This window comes from Sylvia atricapilla, chromosome 2 (assembly GCF_009819655.1).
Source record: "Sylvia atricapilla isolate bSylAtr1 chromosome 2, bSylAtr1.pri, whole genome shotgun sequence".
Taxonomy (NCBI): domain Eukaryota; kingdom Metazoa; phylum Chordata; class Aves; order Passeriformes; family Sylviidae; genus Sylvia; species Sylvia atricapilla.
In genome coordinates this window covers 21,679,134-21,696,868 of record NC_089141.1, presented here as the reverse complement: position 1 = coordinate 21,696,868, position 17,735 = coordinate 21,679,134, and the positions used below count along the sequence as shown (strand labels likewise).

Here is a 17,735-nt window from a genome sequence, read left to right as displayed (position 1 = left end):
TCATCAAGATCAATTTTCCCTGCTCCCCTATTGTCTGGGGAAACCTACCTTCAGGAGCGTCTTTCTTGAAAGATCTCATGACTTTAAAATCATCAGTGGGCTTTGTGTAGTCTGCCTGTCAAAAGCGATATGTTTACACCTTCCCTGCATGTGTTAGAGCTATAAGGTTACGGAGCAGAATGGCTGATACGTTTCGGCGCTTCGCGCTAATATGCACCAAAAAAAATGTATTTATGCTAATCATATGGACTGCCTGAAACAATGCGTTCCAACATCCTGTAACATAAATAAGAAAGGTGGAGCCAGCCGGGCCCGGAGTGTTTATTTGCCAGCAACGCTGCTCAGCCCCGTGTACCTTTGCTAGGCTGCCTCAGCCTGGCGGTATTGAACCTGTTGCTGCATTAGCCGAGTTGTATTTTGCTAGCTCGGGGAAGGAGGGTTGTCTGCTGTCTGGTAGGAGGGCTTTGTCTGTGGGCGCCTTTCTCTCTCTCCCTCGCTCTGCCTGTCTCTCGCACTCTCGCTCGCTCTCGCTCGCTCTCTCTCGCTCGCTCTCCCTTTCCCGTCTCTGTGGTTTGTAAGGTAGGTTGCAGTGTGTGTGTATATACACAACATCAAGAGCAGGAAAATGGACTCATTAGGGAGGCAGGCAGTCATTACCACTCACACTGTACTTCCAGGGAGACAGCGACTATGAGGAGACAAACTGAGGACTGGGGAACAAGGTAGGCCAGCCAACTTTTATAAAACATAAAAGAATAAAGCCTCTACTCTCCTTAAACCACCGGCAGTTCTTTATTTTACCCCCCCCGCACCCCCCCTCGATTTTTTTATTTAGAGATGTAAGTTTGCCAGACCTATTTGCTAGCTTAAAATTCGGAACATCTATAGAAGGCCTTACCCTCTACAAATGTTCCCCCCCCCCCTCGACTTATTTAAGGGTGTGCCCCCTTATGATTCACTTTAATTACTTTTTTTTTTTAATCATGAAGGAAACAAACGCGTTTGTTTTCCAACACTAGTTCCAAGTAAATCAATATCTTTCACTCTTTTAAAACAGCTCTGTCTGTATGTTTGTGGGTCTCTGCTTTTTCTTTTCTGTTTATGCAGTTCCATCTGTCCGTCCATATATCATGTTCTCCTTATTTACTGCTAAATGGGGGTTTATTAGTATTTGCCAATGACTTTTGACTGTAATGCCGGTGAGCGGGGTTAACGGTGACTCTCGTTCTTTGTTTTCTATATATAAGCACACTGTAAGTTTAAAGTCCATGCTTGGCATACAGTAAATAAAAGCAAAAAAAAAAAAAAAAAAAAAAAAGGCAAAAAAAAAGAAAAAAAAGAGAAAGCAGGTTCCACTCTTCCTGACAGGATTTTTATTCAGAGATTTTGCTGTTTATCTGTTTTGGTGTGGGGGCAGAGGGGGTTAATTTTGCTTATTGTATGTGTACTTTTTCCTCCTGGATATTTTTAACATCTATTTTTCATTATTAGGGTTTTTGCAGTTTCTTTTGCTAGCAAGAAAGGAGACGTATATTCTAACTTTTATGTTGCTGATCTAATGTAACATGGAGGCATCACTGGGTTAATAAGAATTCAAACTTTCTAAGACGGAGTTTGTATCCTTGGCTGCCCCCCACCCTCCCACTTTATGCATGGTTATGCTTGTGTTTCCGTGTGTACTGACGGGGAAGGGAGGGGGGAAGGGAATAGATATTTTTTACAGTGGTGGCAAATTATGAAATCTATCGAGCCATTTTGTCCAGAAATAGTAACTATTTATTTACCAATTTTCATTCCACAAATATGCTGCTTATTTGTATTTTCAAACATTGAAGCTTTTCTCTGAATTGATTTTTTTTTTTTTTTTTCCTGGGGAGGGATTTGTGATGCATTTCATAGCCCATTTAGCACTGTCGAGTTTTTGGAGCCCAGATTTATCATGGGTTCTAAAGACTGCTTAAACTGATCCATTTGAAATGGTCTTTTTATCTGAGCTCTTGTCATTTCTGTTGGAGAGTAAAACTGCTACTATGCTGGTAACAAAAAAAAAAAAAAAAAAAAAAAAAGGGATAGTGGAAGTGAGTTACATAAAATGTTCTGGAGAATCCTAAGTAATTATATAAAATGGACGCTGATCAGTGGAGATCTCTGAACAGTAACAATCACCTTTTTTTAATAGAAAATTATTTATTTAATAGCAAGAGACGGACTTCTTAAAAACATGCATTAGGCCTTCCTTTTAGCACAAAGAAGTCCATAATGCAATATTCCTAACCCACCTGAGGCTGCCTAGGAGATTCTCCAAAACCTTCAGATCCTTTGAAATGTTTCTTAAAAATCCATTATTTTGCAGCCAGAAAGAACTTTTGCTGCCAACAGGTTTTTTTGCTGTTGTTTGGTGGGTTTTTTTAGCTGTCCTTTAACTTACGAGTCCCCATTTCTACAGAAGTGCCTCCTCGCTGAACAAACTAATTTAATTGAAATCCAAAGCAGCAGATCTATTCACTGGCACTATAACTACAGAAACTACTTGCTCCATTTCATTAGCAGCTTTTCCAGAACATGAGTAAAACTTTTCAAGGTTTTATATATCAGTGTGCCAAAATTTGGCAGTTCATCTTTTAGCTGGGGAGTGACATTTACTGATTACTAATTATTTTCCTCCTTATTTTTATTCAAACTTCTAAATTAATAATTTGTTGATAGACTTTAAATGTGTTCGTTGCTCTAAATGACCTGTTAACTGTAGCAAAGTGTTTCTTCCTCTCCTAAAGTTTGAATCTCGGGCTTTGAAACTCAGATTGGTCGTAGAGGGGATGCTGAAGTTATGCCAAAAAAAATGTAGGGGTCTTAAAGGTGGATTTGCTGATGCCTCTAGGTGGTGGTTAGCCTGGAGTGAGGCAGCAGGATTGTTCACAGCCATCCTCCTCATGGGATGGGTGAGGGGTTTTCAGGCACCTGTCATTTTCTCCCGCAGCAGTGCAGGTGTATGTTCCTCAACAGCCCAGGTTTTTTTGTAGGAGAGCACACGGACCTGTCCTCAGGATTCTTGCAGGTACTTTTAGTAAAAGCCCAGACTCATCTGAACATTTTTGAAAAACTTTAAATATGACTACAAGATACCTCTTGATTTTATGAAAACTCCAGGCAAGAGGAATTCAAGCAGAGAAAGAGAGTCACAGTAGGGGAAACATTGTTCATTATCCGGTAAGATTTGTTTCTAATAGTAAAACCCTTTTCACTAGGAGGATGTAATTTTCCTTGAACCCCATCTATATTCTATTAAAAAAAAAATAAAATCTTCGTTCTTTCAATGGCACAAAGTCCGTTTGCAATCTGGATGCAGCAGCAAAGGGTAAAGTATGCCTAAGTAAACTTAAATCCAGCATATGGTGATGTAGCTGGAACTCGGGGAATGCCTGAGCTGTTGGCACAGGGGTTTGGTGGCGCGGGGTGCTCCGGGTCCCCTGCCTGCAGCTGTGCAGGGCAGTGCTGGCGCTGCTCATTGGGTCACACTGTGCTTTATTTTAGTGTTGGAGCAGACAGTTATCTAACACACCCACACGAGGAAGTGCTCTGGAGCAGTTATTTCATGCCTTGCCATGCCCTGTAGCTACAGCAATTTTGGGCTGAATGGCGTGTGAATGTGCCGCTCTCACTCCTGGGAGACGAGAAGCAATGCTGTTGGGGTTTTCGTGTGTATGTTTTTGTGCTGGGGTTTGGGTGTTTTGTTGTTTTTTTTTTTTTTCTTTTTAGCAGGACCAAAAAATGGGATATAAGACAGTTAAATCCAAGCACCTAACAAATACCAAGTCAAATTATTTTTAATAGTGGAGGATTTTGCTTTTCTCTTAAAGGAGGAAAAAAATATCTATCTTGTTTATTTTGATAAAGGCAGTTGTAGCAATTTCCTGAGTTGAATGTATCATTATTATAAATATTACTCACAGTTTTCCTATTTTCACATTTTCTTCATAGGCCCAGCTTATTCATAAGGGAAAACAGATGCAGAATATTTTAAAAAAATGTAATATTATTTATATAAAACTTTCATGTAAATAGGGAATAGTGTCCCCTGCTAGAGAATTCTGTGGGATGGCTTACAAATCCCATACAAGAGAGATTACAGTCTTAGATAAATTGTTACCTAAATCATTTCAAGAAAACCTTGCTCATTTTTGCAGACCATATGACGTTTTAAGCAGAATAATTTGAATAGAAGTTCTGTTTAGAAATTGATGGCATGCTGTGGCCTTATAGATTTCACTTGGTTTCACTACCAGTCTGTTTTTATAGTCTGTTTCTTTAAACTGCTATCTGTATGGTAAAGAGCTTCTGCTGAAAGAGATTCATAAATGTTAATGGGAATTTAAAAACTGAAATTTAACTTCAAGTTGCTTAGATTTCTTTTTTAAACCAAACTTTTAGAAAATCCAAATCCTTTATAAAACAATTTTTTTTTATTTTTGATTTTGTTTTGTTTTGGTTTTGGTTTTGGTTTTTTCTGAAAAAATGCACTGGAAATACTGTTAAAAAGTAATTTTTTCCCTGTGAAGGGTCTGACATTCGCACTGTGGTGCAGAGGGAAAAATCACAGTGAAACGGACTTCACTGTTCTTGTTTGTTTGGTCCAAGAAAGTTTTAGAAAGTAAACAAACAGTATCAACGGTGAAAAATAACTTGGCTTTTTCATAATCTATCTATGCCAATTTTGTCTTGGTGAAAAGTAATGTTTGACCGTACATGAAATTTTGAGATACTTTTGTAATATCTGTACAGATCTGTAAAGATCACTGTTTTAACTTGAGGAGATTTTCACAGATGTATTGAACCTTAAGTAAGGAGGAAATAAAGGCAAATGCTTTTGTCCAAGTGGTTTTTCCTTTGATAGTGTTGACTATATTCTTGGTTGGTATTTATGATAAAAGTTAATACTTAGTTCTAGTCTTAGTTCTACGGCGCTGATCCAGTTCTCCTCCAATGGAGCATTTCAGAGTGACTACTGCTTGTGTCTCTCATGTTTTCTTACACTTTTGTACTTAATCCTCCAGCACCATCGTGTGCCACGACGGCATTTTGACCACCCAGCACTGGCAGGAGTTCTGTTTGCAGATGGGTCTTGTAAAATGGTCACCAGAGGCCCGGGGCCATGTGCCACCTCCTCGTCTGTAGCTGCTGGGGCAGCCTGCGCTGCCGGTGCCGCAGGGCAGGTTGGTACACATCCCTGAGGTTTGCAAGAAGAAAGTTCAGCTTTTGTCACGTGCAGGGAAGAAGGGAAGACTGCATCTTGAAGTAGATTGAATACAGGAATGGGAAATTGGGCTAATGGGATAAAGCTGTCTTTAAAGAAAAAAGACCCACTGTTCTTCTGACAGCTGGCTGTTGGGTTTGGTGAAATGAGTGTGGAGGGTTACAGGCTGTTTGAGGGGCCAGATGTTCACCTCCCAGACAAATGAACCACTGGCTGAGTTGGCACTAGGTGGCACTATGGAAGGAAAGGCCGTGGACTATTCCAGAACAAAGGCTGAAATCCTTTTGTGCCAAGAATGGCCTCATCCCACCAGTGACAACCTGACCCGCCAGCCCCATGGAGGGCGAATTTGCAGCTTGTGCTGTACTTGCTGTTCTCAGGTACTACTCTTCAAGATCGTTCATGGCAGGTAGGGACTCTAACACAGACTAGTCCTACCTCATCAAACACTGGCAGCGTCTGTAGGACTTCCTTCTTCAGTACCTTGTTTCATAGTTCTTTCCTCATGTTTTTTCTGCAGTGGGTGGACACAGATCTCTAGGCAACATTTTATGTCCAGTTTGCACAAGTGTAAATGACAGTACCAAAGGTGAAGCAGAACCTGTAGGATCTCCCAGAATCTTTGAGCTATCAAACCAGTGGGTATGTAAGTCTGAATTAAAACCAGTTGGTAACTACAGCAAAGAAGAAAGAAAACCTGAATAGGCAGTGCTTCCAACCCGCTGCAGAGCACCTATGGGAAGTCCTTTGCAGGACAGACATGGTGCCATTCTGTAAGTTACACCCTTAGATGACCTCTTCATGTTACGCTTTCAGAGTGAATTTATCTTGGGGTACAGCTCAAAATGCAAGCAAGTATAGAGTGTCACTTGATTTGGAGGTAAACATAGCATGGGAATTACTGATTTTCCTTTTTTGTTCCTTCTCAACTAAAATACATGCTTTCTAATACCTTACTTCTAAGATCATCAATAGCTGTGTGACAGATCCCTTGAGGGTATAAAAGTAGGACTGGGAAGGTTGTGTTATGGACTTCAGAGTTGTCCTTTCAGCTGACTGAAAGTTAATTATTGATTTCTATTTCCTCTCTAGAGATCCATATGCCTTTCTTTCTGTCCAGAAAGTTAGTGGTCACAGTGCAGGAATGTGAAAGTAATTGTCATGTGGCAGTAAAAGATTTCATGGGCAGGATGTCAGGAATGTGTAAGATGGAGGTTGACATGGGGAGAGAGTGAAGAAAGACAACTAGGTAAAAGCTTGTGTCTGCTGTTGTTTTATGTGGGTTGGATGTGGAGCCTGCTATTCTCCCTGGCTCTGGCTCCTAAACTCCCAGCAATCTGAGAGCTAAGTGAGTCAAGGCATTAGTGACAGAGGAATGCTGAGAATAAAAACAAAACAACAACAAAAAACCCAACCAAAAAATCTCATTGTTTAGGCACAAACACAAGAAAACCATGTTTAATTGCTGATGTGCTCCCTCTGCTGGTTCTCTAAAACTAACAAAAGCTATTCCCAGGAGACCGGGCCACACCCTCTGGGACACTGCCTGACAAAAATTGTGCCAAATGAATGGCTTTGAGCTCATTTGCAACAAGCGGTAGTAAGAGCAAAAGAAGTCTTCTGATGAAGGGTGTTAAAGCCTTGGATACCAAGCATGAATGCTGAGAGGTCATGAAATGTTCGATCTGTAATTCAACCTTTTTTGCCCTCAGTCTTACATTTGATAGGTGCTCCTTTTCCTATGATTTCCCGAAGTTTGTATTTTCTGTTTTGCTGTGGCTACTTCTAGGATTTTTCCCGTCTGAAGGGGTATTATCAGACCTTCTCATTGATGCTTTTAGTTTCAGTTTTAGTGTGTGTAGTATCTGAAGAAGTCCTAATGTAGCTTGGGCTTTGGCAGCTTCCAATTCTTTCTGTCTCTGTCAGTTAAATCTGCTTGTCAGCTTTATACTGTTGTGCCCACTTCATCCTGTCCTTTGGCTTGACTACTGGCTGTTTTTTCAGGATACTCTTGAACATCCTTCCTCGTTGTGATGAATCTGTATTTCTTTTCCAAACATAGCCTGAATTGTTTAATATGTTCCCTACACAGCATATTTCCCCAGTAGATAAGTTTTTAAAATGCAGCATTTTGTGCTTTTATGCTATGAAAAAATGTCCTGGGTAAGATTGAGTAGTGGAGACAAAAAAACACCGAATAAAGCTGTATTCATTTCCATAGAATATTTGGAATGTGTGGACGATTTCTGACATAGTAATTATTCGATAAAAGATGGTCCTGTGTTTCCCATATTTTCCACCTATGTGGAGTGTCATGAAAAAGAGCTTCATCTTGCAGCCGTTGACACACCAGTGGGAATCAGCAGTGCAGAGCTGTTGCAGGACTGGGCTCAAGTTTTCCGTGTAGAGTAATGAAAAGTTTCGTTTCTGCAAGTCTCATGTTTCCCATCTAGGTGACTGCTTATTAAATCTTTATCCAGTAGGGACAATAAACCAAACAGCCTGGTGGGTAGCTAATTGTCTGGAGTGACTCAAGCCACGTATAAATCTCATTTGTACTCAGTACGTTGACTCTCTCTGGCCTCGTCGCTCTCTCAAGTATTCATTCATTTTGAGGCATCCAGAATGTAATGCAAAGAAAAGAATCCCTGGTCTTTCTGTCTCACTGTCTCAGAGGATCCTTGTAGATGGATGCTCCTGTATTTCCCTTTCACAGGCCCTGCAGTTTGGGATCCCATCCTTCTGAAACAGTGCAGAGTACGGCCCCCATGTGGGCAGTCACAGCAGTGAGACCTCATCACCCTCCTCTCACCAGGTCCTTGGATGAGAGGAATTGTGGCAGGGTTTGGCATCTCTGTGATGGCCTGCCATCCTGCTGTACCTGCTCTGGGGATAAATAGAGAGTGCAGTGCCTGGGGCTACCAATCTGGCACCTTTTGCTGGTGCTAAACAAACACAAGTGATTAGAGGTGACGTGAGTTCCCGGCAAAGGCCCAGCCTGTCCTGGCAGACCGTTTGAAGTCCAAGCCTTGTTTTGTAATTTCCAGCATTTCATGAAAATGCTGCTTTTATTTTCCCTCTCCAAGCTATGGCCAAGTTTGAAAAGCTTCAAAGCTTGCTCCAACTGGATTTTAAAAAAAGTGTTTTTAAGATGGTGACATGTCCTAAATGAGCTGGTTCCTTCTGAGCTATACTATACCAACCTCAAATCGTTTATCCACCAAGTCAGTCAGGCTCATCCTGAAACGTTTCACTGCTGTGAAAGCAGCTGCTCCTGAATGAGATTAAAAGCCAGTTGTGCTTTGGCAGTACAGTCAGCTATGCACAACTTTGTGTCAGACAACAGAAAGCTCAGTTATTTTTCCATAGTGCTGGGCATTTCTGGGTTCTCGAATTAACCTGCTTTTTCTACTAGTCTCTTGAGTCCCTTTTTACAGGGGACTAGATCCCATTCCAAGCCTTTCTTAATACTTTTGTAGACAAACTTTTTTTTCCCCAATGTGTTTACAGGGCTCTTAAATATTTTTGCCAGCACAAAGTCACAGTGCGGTATCAGAAGTTTTAATCAGATTGCAGTGCAGTCACTACTGTATGCAAGGTAGTGGTGAGGATAAACTGTGTATTGGGGAAGCAGGATTCACAGTCTGTTTCTAGTTTTCTGTGTTGTTTTCAACCAGTCACTTCATTTCCTAGTGTCTCAGTTACCTGTCTTCAGGACAGAGATAATAATGTTTATCAGTTTCTGAAAGCAGATAGGAGAGTTAGTTATAGCTGAACTAGCAAGTTTTATCCTTCTCTTTTGAGTCTGTGCCTTGTCATCACCCTGAAGTGCATTGCAACTTCTTTCTTTACTCAAATAGCTTTCAAAGGAAAGCTATTACTCGAATAGCTTTACTCGAATAGCTTTCAAAGCTTCCTCTTGAAGTTCTTGAATATTGAATATTTGTGATCTTTCTCTGGCATGTCAGACTAGAACTGACACCTGAAGTCTTGGAGTTTGGGTTTCGGCTGGGTTTTTGTTTTGGTTTTGGAAAGGTTTTTTTACCTCATAGAGGTTAAGAGCTAGTGTTTGCTTAGGTAGTTTGGATGACATTAAAACTGTTCTTCCGTGCTCATGCAGGCTGTATTCTGCTGGATCTCAGCTGAATTTGGCATATGTTTTGAGCCATGTAGTTTCACAGCATTCAGCCCTAGGTTGTCTTGACTAAACTCCTCTTAATAGTTGAGCTATCTCGGTTAAAACTGTCTGTATGCTGGAGTGAGAACCCTCTTGTCTAGATCACATCCTTATCCAGCACTGTAATAATTTATTATGCTACCAGAATTTATTTAATTTTCATTCCATGTCTTTTGCAAGTAAAAAAAGGTTGAAAGAAAAAAAGAAGTGAGCTAAAATGAACTTTTCTGGAGTTTCTTGGTGAAGTCTGCTGGTGCAGGAACACAGTTTAATAGACTGTAGGCTGTTTTAAAGAGTTATTAGAATCTGGAGTAATGTTACTATGGAACATTGACTTCAGTGTGGTAGAAGGATACAAATGGAGCATTTAGGAAGGAGGTTTGTGAAGAATGTGAGCAGCTAGAAGACATAAAAGCTGAGACGCAGGCAGGGGGCAGAGCTGTTCAAAGAAAATGAGGACAAAAAGTCTGAACTTCATGCAAAAAGAGGGGCTAACTTAGTCCCACTGGCAAGAGAGGGAGAAAATTTTAGCAGCAGGGTTCTGTATGAGTAGGATCAGAGAGGGGTGGGATGAGGCCACAACCCTTTCCTTTTTCCTTATGGGCAGTGAGCTGGAATAATCATCATACAATAATCATCTTCAGAGGACTGAGCTCTTGGGTTTATAAGAGATTCCACGTGAAATTTCTGAACGTCTGTTAAAATGGTTATGGGTTGTGTTTTGCCCTATGTTACATTTTTATAAAAGTGGACCAATTCCCTGTAATTTAGAAGATCCAACCTTGAACCAAGAGCTGAATTTAGCTTTGTATTTCTCCCTACTGGCTGCAGCTGGCATATGTCTGAAGCAGTAAAGATGATGCATGGTACTCCACAAGTGATTTGTGTCCAGTAGACAGTTTTCTTTAGGACAGTGCTGCTTCATTTGACCTCATTTCTGCTGTGTTAGATACTGTCTCCCTTGTGGCAGCATACGTAGGTGTACTAATAAGATTCTTCCCAGATCTCTCCTTGAAATCTCAGCTTATGGAGTTGATGAAAAGGCTTGCTTTTACAAGATATGGGTGATTATTCTCATATTGCTCAGGCAAAGGCTGCAAAGAATTTAACATCCAAAATTAATCCTATCTTCCTCATCTGTAAAGGTTAAATCCTGAGACCCTATGTGATTTCTTTTTGTTGTTGTAGTTGTTTTGGTTTGTTTTGTTCTCATTAACCAAAAAAGTGAGGTGCCAGTTCTGTCTAAGTCTTTCCCAGGCATTTTTAGATAAAAGAGGTACACATGTCCTTCAAAACAAAGAGCAGTTATCAGCTGAGTTCAGCAGGAGGAAAGAATGCTCACAAAAGGTTCTAGGACAGTTTAGCCATAGATAGCTGCTGATATGCATAAATAGCACTTTGCATTTCTGAAGAAACTTATTCAAATATCTTACAGTGTTTCATGAAAGTAGCTAATTTAGTTTTGCCTAATTTCAGTAGCTGAATCAACATTATTATTTCCATTTTTTAATCAGAAACAATCGAGGCACAGAGAGAAGAAGGAAGTGAGGCCTTTCTTTCTTCCTTCCTCAGTGTATTGTACATGCAGATGGGAGTTGGAAAAGTAAAGACCATGTTCCATGGACAAAGGAAGCTCAGATGATTCTTGGCTATGTTAAAGACTGTTAGGCTTTTTTTTTTTTTTTTTTTTTTTTTTTTTTTTTTTTTTTTTTTCCCCACACCATTGTGGTAGTGTAACACATATGTACTTCCAAAATGAGATAAAAGACTCTACAGTAAATGGATATTGAGGCCAAATACATGTAATATACTGACATGTAAATGAAGTTTTTAACAGCAGAATTTTTTAGGAAAAAAACCTTTTTGGTGTTTGCTTACTTTTTATAATTACTCTCTTAACTGAGTTAAAGTAACTTCTATTTTTTTTTTCTTTTTCCATGGTTGAATTTCTCTTATCTGGATTTATCCTGATGAGCTCCAGTGTTAGCTTTGTCCAAGAAGTAGATGTTAAAAAACTGGACCAGTCTGTCACCTCTTCTTGTACAGTAACAATCAACGGCCAAAGTTACATCTGGCTGAGATACATAGTGGTGTTGCTTGATCCATTAAATAGTCATCAAGAGAAGACAGGAGCTCCCTATCACATACAAAGACAAATGTGCCTTCAAATAATTACGTTGTTCTGAACTTCTTGTGTATGTCTGCTCTATGTGCAGCGGCTGTTAACCTCTGAGAACTGCAATGTGGAGAGAAGAAAACAGCCCCTAAGGGTTTTTTGGGCACAAGCATTAAAGAGGATTGTTACTTGTCTGTGTAAACTTATCAGGGGGGACAAAGCCTATGGGAACCCACAAGTGCTGGATCTGGGCCGAGCGTCAATGCTGCTGAGGCATCTCTCAGAGAATGAACAGTGGGAGGAAGTGAGTTGCTTGTATATTCAACAAGCTGGACAAGGAATAGCTGCTTTTAACTTTTTGTTACTAGAGAATGAGATTCTCAAGATCTTGAGATCTCAGTTCTTGAAAACTTGCAAACAGGTTTTGGGTTTGTACTGTTCTCTGATATATTTTCACTCCCCGAGAGCCAGTTTTAATGTCTGTTGATGCTTAGAAGACCAGATTGGAAGGACAGTAACAGAAAGTTTTATTAGCCAGCACAATTAATACTTTCTTCCTTGAGAGCCAAATTCATCTAGTGTAGTATGTTTACAAAAGAGAAGGCTGGAATGCGCAGTAAGGTTTTGCCTTTATCAGAGACATATGGACTCACCATCACTGGATATATCTGTGAGTCTATAACAAAGAACACTCTTCATGCATGTCTCACATTTCAGGGGTCGAAAGGCAAATTGGATGAATGTCCACCCTAAAAACTGTATGAACCAGCTTTTTCTTATGCAATTTCCAATTTTGTTAATCCCCAAGAAGCTTATAAGAGCCAGGATGGAGTCAGTAAAACCTTGTCTTATTAACCTCCAAAAGGACACAAAGGGGTTTCAATCTTGAGGCTGGTCAGGATGCCAAGTGCACCTCTTAAGTGCTCTCATACTGTCTCAGCCTGCTGGAAATTTTGGCAGACACAACACGGTAAGGTTCACAAAGCAGATGAATAGAGAGATGGAGACCAGGTTTACTGGGATAGTTCCTACCTAAGAAAGGCAAGTCAAGCTTCTTTGTACTGGAAGGGCTGTAAATATCTTTCCCCTCTCTACATCCCCTAAGCAGAGGTCTTTCCCCTGTTCCCCTTTCACATGTATATGACCTGGTTTTTAGATTGAATAGTCTCTCAGATTCATTCTGCTGATAGACACTTTGAGAGATCCTCAAGTCAATTGTATTTGAGTCCTCTTAGTCTTTAGGATACTAGTGTCCGCTTTACATGAAAAATTCAGACAGGTATATTCTACAAATGTTCCCTACTCTGCAGTTACCTCTACATCTTGTTGTGGTAGTAAAAACCACCAGGTTCTTTCTGTCATTGAGCACCTTCAGTGTCATGCATTTACTTTAATAAATTATTTTCTAGATTTGGTTTTTAACTTACTAAGGTACAGCGTTTTCCACATTTAATTAGGATGTACATAGTCTTCAAAAATGCCAAAGCAGAGCTTTATAGGGCACACCATTTTTCCTTCTGGGTGCCGTGGACCCCTATGTATCCATATGGGTTTGGGGAAAAGATGGGTTTAAGAGTGAACAACTATGTAGGCATTAAGTCAGCAAATCTAGAGGATACTTAATTCTTAACTGTTTTATTGAGCTCACATTTTTGTGTGACTTCCTTTTTTGATGGAGTTTTTGATGGGGATCACTGATGTGTTTAGGGGGAAATTCTGCTTGGCTATCCTGTTTTCCTAAGTTTGAATGTGCCTAAAGATCTGTGAGAACACAGTGGAGAGTTTGGAATCAGGAAGAATGACAGGCTACGGATTTCTCTAGATTTTCTGGGAAGCCTGAGCAAATGAGCTGAACTTCTGGGTGAACCAAAAGTGTTAAGGCTCCTTGCCTTGTCAGAGAGAATCTTGCTTCCTCTCAGAGGAAGTAATTCTGCATGATTTGAGAGAGACTTTAATGGTCTATACTCTATTTTTTAGGAAATATGCAGGAAAAAGCCTACTTTGTTGTATGCATAAAGTTATAAAGCTTCAAGCCTTTATTGCTCTTTGTTTATTTTATAAAGCTTTTACGTTTCTATATCCTTATTCTGAACGCCTGTATATTTCACCTTAACAAAAGAAGCACAGTAAGCCGAGCAAATGGAGTGGTGAACACACCACCGAGGAGTGGTGTTCAATTTTCTTCCTCATTTTCTGCCTCAGCAGGTCAGGAACCCGCTCCTTGTGGCAGAAGGGGCCATATGCCATGGTTCCTGCTCTGCAGTGTAATCAGATCTGCTGTGTGTGCACAGTAAAACTGAGCTGGGCAGAATTTGAGCAAGGTGCACCAAGCTCACCTCTTGTGTGCAAGACAACATGCTCAGGAGCTCCAAAGCCTCTTGGAATCACTGGGTTTACTGAGAATGCACCATAATTGATTTGGATTTTTGGAATACACCCAGTATATCCCAAACTTGCTTGACTGAATACATGGTAGTTTCTTAGCAGCTGTGCTGGATTTGTAAGGGAGTAGGTTCTTCTGGATGAGCGGCATTAGGAGAAGGTCATGAGTGAGATATGTATAAATCAAGGATCCTGAGTACAGTCTTCAGATACTGATTTTTATTTTTTTTTTAAATTCAGGTACTATTTTTAATGACCTTAGATATGGCTTGTGCAAGAAGAGAAGATATGAAAGATTTGAATAACAGGATGTTTTGTCTGCTGTAGACTTTCTTACTGATCTGGGTACTTCACCTCTGCTCTTCTATTCCCTAGCAGCAGACTAGAGTGATGGGAGAACCTTCTGGGGAGAACCTTCTGCATGTCCTGAACTTTCATTAACAGCTTGTGAAATGCTCTGAAGCCTTTAGGTAAAAAAGGCTGGGATAACACAGTAATTATTGCCACATTTAACTTCTCTTGATCTGAGAGGGGTGAGTGGAAAATGCGAACACATATGTTACCATGAGAAATTAAAATATGTTCAATTCAAAAAATTCCCCAATAAAGAAACCATCTTCCTTGGATTTAATCATTTCCCTTCATGTAGTGTTTTGCCTGATCATGCCATCAGTGGAAAAGTACACAAGTGGAAGAAAGGGTAGCAGTGCTGTAAGGCAAATTTTGACATTTCTAAACCTTGTATCCTACTGATGTCAAAGAAAGTTTTAATTTTGGTTCAGGATTGCAGTTCTTTTCAGAGCTGCCAAAGATCAGCAGAGATGGGCATTTGGGTAGAGAGGAAAATGACCATCAAGTGTCCACCTGAGTTCTGCTAAGGACTCAGTTGAGATGCTGACTCCCCAGTGATGGATAAACCTGGCTTTGGCACGATGAGTGATGTTGATGTTGTTTCTATCTTAACTTCTGGCAGAGAAGAAGGATTCAGGAGAACGAGATTTAGAAGTAGGATAGAGGTGAATCTAAATCAGGTGGAAACAAAGGGTGAGGTAGAAGAGGAAGGTACAATTCCATAGTGGTGCATAGATTCCTGTGGTTGTTCTGGAGTTTGTGGTGGGGCTGAGTGTCACCAGCAGCACCACTGCATTTAGTGTGCTCAGTGTAAATAGAATCTTCAAACAGTTTTGTAAAGTGTCAGGGTTCTGCTTGTGAAGTCACTCTTCTGGTGGCTCTTGCCTCTGCCATTTCTTTCCTTACCTTGTTGGTGAGCTGAAGTTACTGTAGCTTAGCCCAAATTCACATGTATGAATATGCTTTGTTTATCTGTCTCTGTCTATCTCTCTGTGCGCCTGCTGCTTGTCTGCCTGCCAGTTTTTTCTTTGTCTCTATCACTTCATCATTGAACCCATCTGTGTAGAAAATGGGATATTTGGCTGTCTCCTATTCTTTTTATTTTTTTTTTTATTATTATTTTTGTCATTTTGTTCCCTCAGACTTACGAGAATGAAACTCGTACTCCTGGGGGTGCCAGGCATTTTAGATCTTGCATTTAGGAGGAGCCGTGATGCTTTTTGCGTCTGTTTGTCTGTCCATCTGTCTGCTGGTCTATAATAAGCTGTGCAGCGAGACAGCAGCTTACTATCTGTGTGTGTGAAATTAGCTAATTGGTGTTAGCAGCAATATTTTCACATGTTTTATAAGCAAAGTGCAGCAAGGTATATAAATGTAGATATGATCCAGAGACACACACACATACACACACGCGCGCACGCAAGCCTGTCGCTGCTCATGCATAGACGCTCAGAAGTAATTAATGTTAATAAGATTTTAATGTGCTTGTGAGATCATAATGAGGAGAAATGAATGCTCTGATTAGAAAAAGGTAACTGTGTGTGTGTTTTGGCTTAGAACAAGATTTCCCCTCTTTTTTATAAATCACAATTTCAGAACTTGTTTGTGATTGCATCAATCGGTTTTTATTTTCAAATTAGAGGTCTGTTTAGCCATTTGAATGATTATCCAAATCAATGGGTAAACCCCTGATCATAAGGAATCGTGCAGATTTTTTTTTTTCCCCTTAGAAAGCAAAGCTACTACATGACAGGGCTGGGCAGCCTCATCCTTCTAGCATTACATTTTTTTGATGCTGCTTTTAAAGCCTCATCAACAACTGCTCTCAGAGACAGTGCTCGTTTTTTACAAATAGAGATGTTTATCTATAGGTGTCTGCAGTGCATAATCAACCACTGAAACTATTGTGCCAAGGCACATTCCTGTTCATCAGTAATGATGAATCCTCAGAGTCCAGGTGATCACATGATACTCTGATTATATTTTGAAATAATTAGTTTAGGAAAACAGAACTGTATTTATATTTTTTTCCCCTTTCATCAGTCAGTTTCCAAATAAGAGAGATGGTAAAGTGTTTGCAGGAAATATTTTACAAGCTAGGATGTTTTTTCATCCTGGATACTATGTAGTCACCAGATCCCAAGCTGGCCGAAATCCAACTGGACACTAGGGGTCCTTCTCTCCAGCAAATCAATGGAAATATTGTGCAGAGGGCTTCACTTTCATTTGCATACTTATTTTTTGTTATGAATCCCTTTGGGATTTTTTTTTTAATTGACACTGAGAGGTTAGATACTTTGTTTTAAAAACATCTAGAATTGAAAATGCAAATTTGAACAGTCCATGCTCCAGTGGATCCCATGTTGCCTACTACCCACTGGATTCTGGTGGTGCCTGGCTTGAGTAGTGTTTTAAGGTGCTAGATCTATGATTGAATCCATGTAATAGCGTTCATTTCCAGAAAGTGCTGGGGTACTGCAACAGCGGTTGTGCTGAGAAATGTTAGAACATGGTGATAAGACTGCAGTTTCCAAATTGTGCTGAACACAAACCAGTGTCAGCAAATACAGCTTTGACAGGTTTTGAAGTCTCTAAAGATGATGATGTTCGTTTATAATGAATGAATTTATTTTGGGAAAAGGAAACAGCAGGCATTATGTATATTAGTTTATTCCTCTAAACACTCCTTTCAGCTAGCTGCTGTACAGTTGGGCCTCTAACACTAGTTCATCCTTCTGATAACTCAGTCAATGAACTTACTTTTATGAGGTACCTTGGGATATTGTCTGCACGAGTGTGTGTCTGTTGTGGGTATACTCAAAGCATCACTGAAACCTGCACATCCATGCAGTAAGGCCAAAACAAAGCATTCCCCAAGTACTGCCACCATCCAGGTAAGTTTTAATGACCCTGGATGGAAGAAGGACATCTTTACCTCTCCTAAGTGCTTGTAATCAGAGAGGTGCTTTACATTTTGACCTAAATAAAATGGCAGTCTGAACTCTCACAGTAAGGAAGCAACTAATTGGATTTAATAATCATCAATCCTTTCTATAGGTAATTTTATTAGAATATTTTGAGAAATAGCAACCCCAGTTTAGGATTGGTCTTGAACTGAATTAGTATTGAATTAAAGGGATATGATTCATTTCCAGAGAGTGCTGAGGTGCCACAGCAGTGGTTGTAATGAGAAACAGTAGAACATGGTGATATGATTGCCATTTCCAAATCATGAGCAACAAAACCAGTATCAGTAGATTATGGCTTCAACACAATTTGAAGCCTTTGAAGAAGATGATGTGACAGATCAAATCCCACTTTGGAATTAGTGTCTGCCTGCATTATTTTCATTGTCTGTTTCTTCTTTTTTTTGTGTGTGTATGTGTGAACATGCCAGTTTCCAAGAGCTGTCTTCCACAAAGTTGAAGACTGAGAGTAGAGGAGCAAGGTAATTATAA

The 17,735-nt window shown here is 40.1% G+C and overlaps 1 long non-coding RNA gene across 3 annotated transcripts in view; it reads left to right on the top strand.

Moving 5' to 3' along the window:
* The first annotated feature begins 240 nt into the window (after positions 1-240).
* Positions 241-17,735, top strand: part of LOC136375449 (uncharacterized) — a 411,577-nt gene continuing 394,082 nt past the window's right edge. For all 3 annotated transcript variants that reach the window (XR_010746077.1, XR_010746078.1, XR_010746079.1), the window contains exon 1: positions 241-722. This is a non-coding gene — a long non-coding RNA (uncharacterized lncRNA). The remainder of the gene's footprint in view (positions 723-17,735) is intronic.